This window comes from Neodiprion virginianus, chromosome 6 (genome assembly GCF_021901495.1).
Source record: "Neodiprion virginianus isolate iyNeoVirg1 chromosome 6, iyNeoVirg1.1, whole genome shotgun sequence".
Lineage (NCBI taxonomy): Eukaryota > Metazoa > Arthropoda > Insecta > Hymenoptera > Diprionidae > Neodiprion > Neodiprion virginianus.
Genome location: NC_060882.1, coordinates 27,406,642 through 27,413,549, shown reverse-complemented (window position 1 = coordinate 27,413,549; position 6,908 = coordinate 27,406,642).

The window sequence follows — 6,908 nt, the reverse complement described above, 5'->3', positions numbered from 1 at the left end:
TTGTCGACGTGTAGCGCTTCGCGTGAGCAAGCAACTCGGATCCAATGCGCAACGGTCTCAAAACGGTCCCCTTTTTAACAGGAACTCATGACGAACCGCACGGCTGCATAAAGACGCGACTGTAGGTACTACATACCTACGTCTCGTTTCGTTAGTTAGTTTTGGCGGGAAAGCGGTTATCGGCGTCCCGCTTTCAGCTACTATCCGCATTTTACAGCGAGAGAACGAGAACGTGAAGCGAAATGAAACAATATCACTGCCGCCAATGGGAGTGTCATGTTAAAAACTTGCAGGCGGATAACCTGTTGAGTAATTTCGACTTGCCGCTGATCCGGGGATCAGCCGGATCCAAGAGCCGGAATTCTCTCGCGGCTGGTGCTCAATCTTAAATTTCGACGCTCGCACGCAGGTTGAGTGTATTTAAATATCGAGTTCGCTACTCGGTGCTGAATTCGGCGGCTATTTAATACAAACAACCAGGAGTGTATGGTCTCGCGAAGGTCATGACCAGGGACCGCCTCGATCGACTAATGACGAGGGGCGGCAAGCTGAGCCGTCGACTTGCGCCGTTACGCCACTCGATTACCGTCCGTTATAATTAAATACTTATTAGGAGCGGCAGGAACGGGCAGGAAGCGACGGTGAAAATAATAACATAATTTTTGGCGGGAATTAGAAGAGAGTGCCAAAGTCTCCATCAAGTAAAGCACTCGATCAGGGGAACATGAGCTTGCCGCAGTTCTACGCTGGCGAACTTTTGCCCAACTCTCTGACCTCCCGTCCCCCCTCATACCGCCCGACTTCGGACGCTGCTTATACACATTTCACTCGAGCTGGTATTCGGCCTCGCATACTCGGACCTCCGCATGTGTAGGACACGACACGCGCCCATATCTTTAGCTCCAACCTGACATTCATCAATCGAAACAAAGATACCCGACGTGTCACGAAATTCTATTTCGGGCGAATACTTATTCATTGTTCACAACACGTGACGCACTCATTATGTACTTGCTTTTCATTACCCTGTTTTTCAGCCTATCCAACGAAATAACATCTCAAATAACTGAAAGTACAAAGTTTTATGATTATTGATCTACACGAACGAAAAGTAATTTCTCATCTTATTCGAGATATCGTTGAATGATTCTTTGAAGAATTAAAATACTTGCGCATCGAAACTCATCAAAATCGTTACATCTGAATATGGAAGATTTTTAAAAAATGCGGCCAACTACGGATAGAAATATTCGCGATGTGACGGTATCAAAATCTTCACATGAAAATTGAAACAACTCGCCTAACGGGGTGCGTATCAAACAAATATTATGTACAATTTTTTTTAGCAGTATAATAGAATGATTCGCGTTGAAATCTCAAAATGAAAAAATGACAAAGCATGAGCATTTCGTGTAGAAAATACGTATTAATATTTATTGGAAATCTTTATATCTGCACTCAGGGTTGATTTTATATAGCCTGAATTTTTCTTCTCCCAGACGAAGAATCGAATGTATTCTTATAAGTGACTTACAAAAGTCCGCCGATTACATAATCAGTGAGATTTTCTCCGCCAGATGTTTTTGGAAATATAACAAATTTGAGATATTATTTCCGGAGAAACGTTTCCAACGGCAGTGATGTTAATTTTCATTTTTTCGGGGTGAATTGAGAATACCGACAGAATCAAACCGTCCCTGGTAAAAATTTCTACTGCTACGAATGTTTTTCAAAAATCGGAACATTTTCGTATTATTTCATAGACAATTGTAAACATGTATAGTTTTTCTTATGAAGAATCGTTAGTTTTCTTAATTTATTAATTTCAATAATTTTTTAAATATTACTGAAAAAATATAAATTTTCATGAAAATCTACAAGTTTTTTATGACAAGTGAAAACAGTTTTTTCTAGAATATTGCACGAAATGTTCCAACTTCTTGAAAAATTCGTAGAAAATAGTAGAAATTATTTTCACCGAGGGTTACATACAGTCGCTATCACAGGCGCGTCTTACGCAGGACTTGGGAAATTCGATCTAGCCGTAGCAACGTTTGCCAATGGAAAACTGCTGTTCTTGTGGATACAAATAAAGGGGCGCGTTTCCGTGCAAGATCTCGATTTTATATTTCTATCCAGGGATATAACTGTTTATCTGCAAGCTTTACGGCAGAAGTTGCGAACCTAGGCTGCGGGCGAGTTGGACGTCCGCTAGGCGCCGGGACGCCGGTCCTCCCATCGATCTGACTGCCCAAATACCGCAGCCACTTACGATGTTTCCCCGACTCGCTTTCTACCTATGCCTTCGCCCAGTTCACCCAAATCCCGTGCCCTCTGCAACCCCGATAATCAATTTTTTCCTCATTTTATAAGATGTTCGCTTAAACTCGGATTTTTCATGAATCCTTGAGAATTGTCAAATTCCGAATACATTTTTGGCGGAGATAATTTGTAAAGGCAATAACGAGGCTACGAAGGTGTGCGAATCGAAGAAGTCAAGGTGAATTTTCGTTGCGTTACAAAGCATAATCTTGAGCTTTTCGATAATGCAACGTTTTTTTTTTTATATAGAATCAAATTAGCGGTCTTCGTTTCCATGCTAAAAATAAATACTCTTTCAATTCACGTACACAACAAACGCGTCTATTTGAACACAAACCTGTATCAGAGAAAATTTTCGTGTTCAAAGTAAAAATATATTGGGTATAAATACAATTTAATCGTTTGGTTTGAAACAATTCTAGCATAATTTTCTTTAAAAATGAATTCAATTCATGTCGAATGTAACTCGTATTTATCGTCATTTAATTTTTGTTCCGATACTACATAGGTATTTCGATCGAATGATACTCGGAAACAAAAATCTAAAATTTTGAAACCCATGATTTACAACTTGTGTAGGTACAGTGCGTTTCAATGTTCATTTTTTTTTATCGAAGTTCTTAACGCTCTGCAAAAAGTTCTGTAATAACTGCAGTTTACCTCACGTCGTCTAGCTTTTCACTTTGCGTCTAGTTCCTTCTTCCTGTTCCTTTTTCTCGCCTTCCTAGTTCGTCCTGCAGTCTGTAGACCCGAATTGTGGGTGTTGAATATGAGGTGTACCTCGAAGCAAGTATCCGTAGCTTGAGGCCTTACGAATAAGACAGACAATGGTACGCAGCGTTGTATCCTGCGGGACTAATTGCAAGGTGTCGCTTTTTTTAATCGGTAAACAAGACGCCAAAGCCGAGAGTGTAACGAATGAGGAAGGCGCGAGGGAAAAGATGGTCAGTCGACTTTGCAGCCTACACGTCTTTATTCCTTCACAGATCCTGCGGCTCTCGTTTTAGGCCTCTAATAAAACTTGAGGGCTATTTTCAGCCGATCGATTCCCTTTGTGCGCCTATACTTATACCATGTCTATAATATACGAGAGGCCTGTTTACAGAGGCTCATTTTTTCGGGAAGTTGCCGAGCCGCGGTTCGGTGATGTATTACGTCATCGATCCCCTTTCCCACTGTCCTTTTCGTCCTTCGAGCATCAGGGGAAAAGAATTACTTTTACAGGCGAAGGGATGATAAGTCTCCACCCCAAAAACAAGTGAACCTGCAAATTTTCAATCATTTTTCTCGTTTCGTCGGTTCTCATTTTTCATAACCTACATATCTCGTCGACGGGTTTATCCGTTTCGTTTACAAGTTTTACAATAGTATATTGTGTTACAAAAAGGTAAACTCGGTCTTTACAGATCGGGCGTAAATTTGGAATATGAATCGTAGGTGAGCCGAAGACGAATATTTCTCTCCTCGTTCCACACGATTCTTTATACGACAAGTGTATGTCACGCGTTTTTTCACCAAACACGAAATTGAGGTTAGGATCTCGTAATGCGAACTTATTCGCGACTGCGCATGCGCGTCTTTACTTAAAACTGGTCTTTACTGTACACCGCGCGTGCGCATTCGCACTTGACTCACTTTACCGCCATAGAAGCGAGTAATTTGTGACCGGAAAACATCCATGAAAAAAATGCGTAAGACATGCTCGCGTTGTATAAAGTTGTACAAACCTGCCGCAGTGACTAGCCGGTCTCTTTTTCACGTTGCCTCTACAGATATACGTGTTCGCAGCGTTTCTGAGACGCGGTATTGCTAAATGGCGTCAACTCCGATCATCCGTGAAACGCGATTTCGCTGCGGCAGCAGCATTGCTGCAGTTTGAACTGCAGCAGGCAGGTGCTACATGGGTATGTAGGTGTACGTATAGATGGGTATATATTAAGTCGGCGATTGGCCGGGTCGCAACGCGGTCGTTGAAAGCCTTTGCTGCCTGCATGGTTGATTTCTGCCAAAAGATATTATTGGCAGGTTGGTACATCCGCGATTGATTTTCACACCGAGTATTACCACACAGCGGAAGGAAATACGTATAATAATGAATTGTTGCATCGTTCCGTTTTACGTTCTTACAAATTTTTATAGCGGGAAATGCAAAGTGAATCTTGTACGTGAGAATATATTATACTACCCTTGACCGAGACGCAAATGTGGAGCTTGTATATAGGTACAAGTATTATACTACTCGATATCTTTTTGTCAGCTAGTTTTCGTAGCGCGGCGAATTATCCTCGCGATAAAATATACGATATATTACATAGAAATAGATGAGCTTACACGTTACATTCTATATGTGTACAATTTAGACGCGTGTTGGTATTTATTGGGACCGCGATATTGAACGAACTCGTGCACGCAACGCTCTGTCTAGAAATTGATCCGAATGCCTGATTTTTTCAGTATTCCATACGAAAGAAAAAACCATTTTTTTCCTCGGTAATATTCAAATTTTACTCGAATAATGTATAACTTATACATACATGTTACATATGGTATTGATAAACAATCTGACGATATTTGTTTGGCAATGAAAATAAGTAAAATATTCAAGTAGATGTAATACAGGTTGCACAATTTTCATTGTCGTTATACCATAGAGAAAAAAAACTTAGCTGTTCAACTAGTCAAAGAAATTGACCCGATTTCTTAAATTCTAATTTAAATCATCTATCATTTCGGTGACTTTGACATTTCCTGATCCCCGTCTTTTGCCTCATCTAATTATTCCCTTTTCTCATACGGATGCAAGAGGGAAACTCGCATGATCGTACGGATTGAAATTCCATCGGAATAATCAGACCCAGACCGAATACGTAGAGTGACGTTTCTTTTCCGTGCATTATACACGTGTGTAAACAATAAACATGCCGTACACGAGGTGGGCGGTATTAAAATTCAGAAGAAATACGCGAGGCTTTTTTCTCGCAGGTCCAGTACGTGCAAAACATATCTGCGGAACATCTGCTTCAAGATGATACTTACATCTGTGTATACCCTGTATGTATATACGTTTATGTACTATACTTTTACGGCTGTGCAGACCCATTTTGTAGGACAAGGATAAGTAGGAACATGCTGTAATAAAGATGCGAAGATAAGCTGGGGCATCTGCAGCGGCGTCTAAACTCGAGTCTTTTGTCAAAGGTGTGAGCTGCAGCCGATGCAGCTTTTAAGCAAAAAAATTGCGAATTTATTTAACGTCGATCTTCTGCTTTTCTAAATATATCTTCGTCGTTTCTTTTCCCTCCCTTTCTTCGTCAAGACCTTATACCTATATTATACACTGAGAAGAAATTCCTTTGTTACAGTAACTAGAAAAACTCAGTGAAACAGACATCGTTAAAAAAATTGTTTGAATATTGTGGAATTACGAAAACCGAGGTACGCGTAATCATTTTGCGCTATCGTCGATCCTTTTTTTGGTAATTCCAACGCAAAATCAGTTTGTTCGGTTTACTCTACTTTTTTAGTCAAACAAGGCTTTAACGTCAATTTATTCTTGCACAAGCGTTAAATTTTCGCAACAGTTGCATGAAAATATAGTAACAGTGATCGTAATGAGAAAGAATAGTAACGGATACCAGAGTTTTCGGAAACAGCTAGAAAACTAATTTTCATTTTCTACCTAGAACGGTATTTTGTCGATTGTGGTAAAAAATGAAAATAGTTAAGGACTGAGGGGTAATTAATTGTTCTGTACAACGTACTGCACATTTGTAAACCAAATATCTATCTATTTATCTATCTTTTCTAACTTTTCTATCTTTTGATTCAGACAATGCGGTTTCCACTTATCCATCCATTCTTGGCAATTATACACGAACTCTCTTACGAAATATGTGTGTGTAATAATAACAATTATAATAGGAAGAAAAAGAAGAATTCACGGTATATTATTCTGTGAAAACTTGTCGTTCTTTTTCCTATCTTAACCCCGGCGATAATGGAGTTGCCAATTTGTGGGCATCGTAAGGTTGAATGGTAAATACGTAAGATAGGTACGTAGGGAGGGTGCCGTTATGTATTATACGAACGATATATACTTACGTCGTCATAATTCAAGCCGCCGGTTGTAACCTGTCAATAATAATTTATACCGACTATGCGCAATATCCGGCAAACGCTTTTATCTCAACACTTACTTAGACTCACCGCGGCGATCGTTATATTACACTCGGAACTTATACTCCGTCTGCAGTCTGTGCAGCCTGCATCCTGCTGCAGTTCGCTGCAGCGAAACCGACGCCGTGCTTGATTATTAAAGGGAGGAGCTGTTCATCCCCTCGACGTTATGCCATCTTTCAACGATACTTTGTTCGCCCCTGAATTATCATCATCGCCATTTAATTATCGGTTGGCTGATGGATCGGTCCAATTTATCGATCATTTAACGGCACGAATTCCCAGCGGCTAACTAGCCGAATTTTTTTTTCCATCGTTAATAGACGGGTAATATTCCGGTATCACACGCAGCATCCGTGTACGCTACAAGTCTGATGAACTGTAATTGAATCGTTCCTATTATATACATA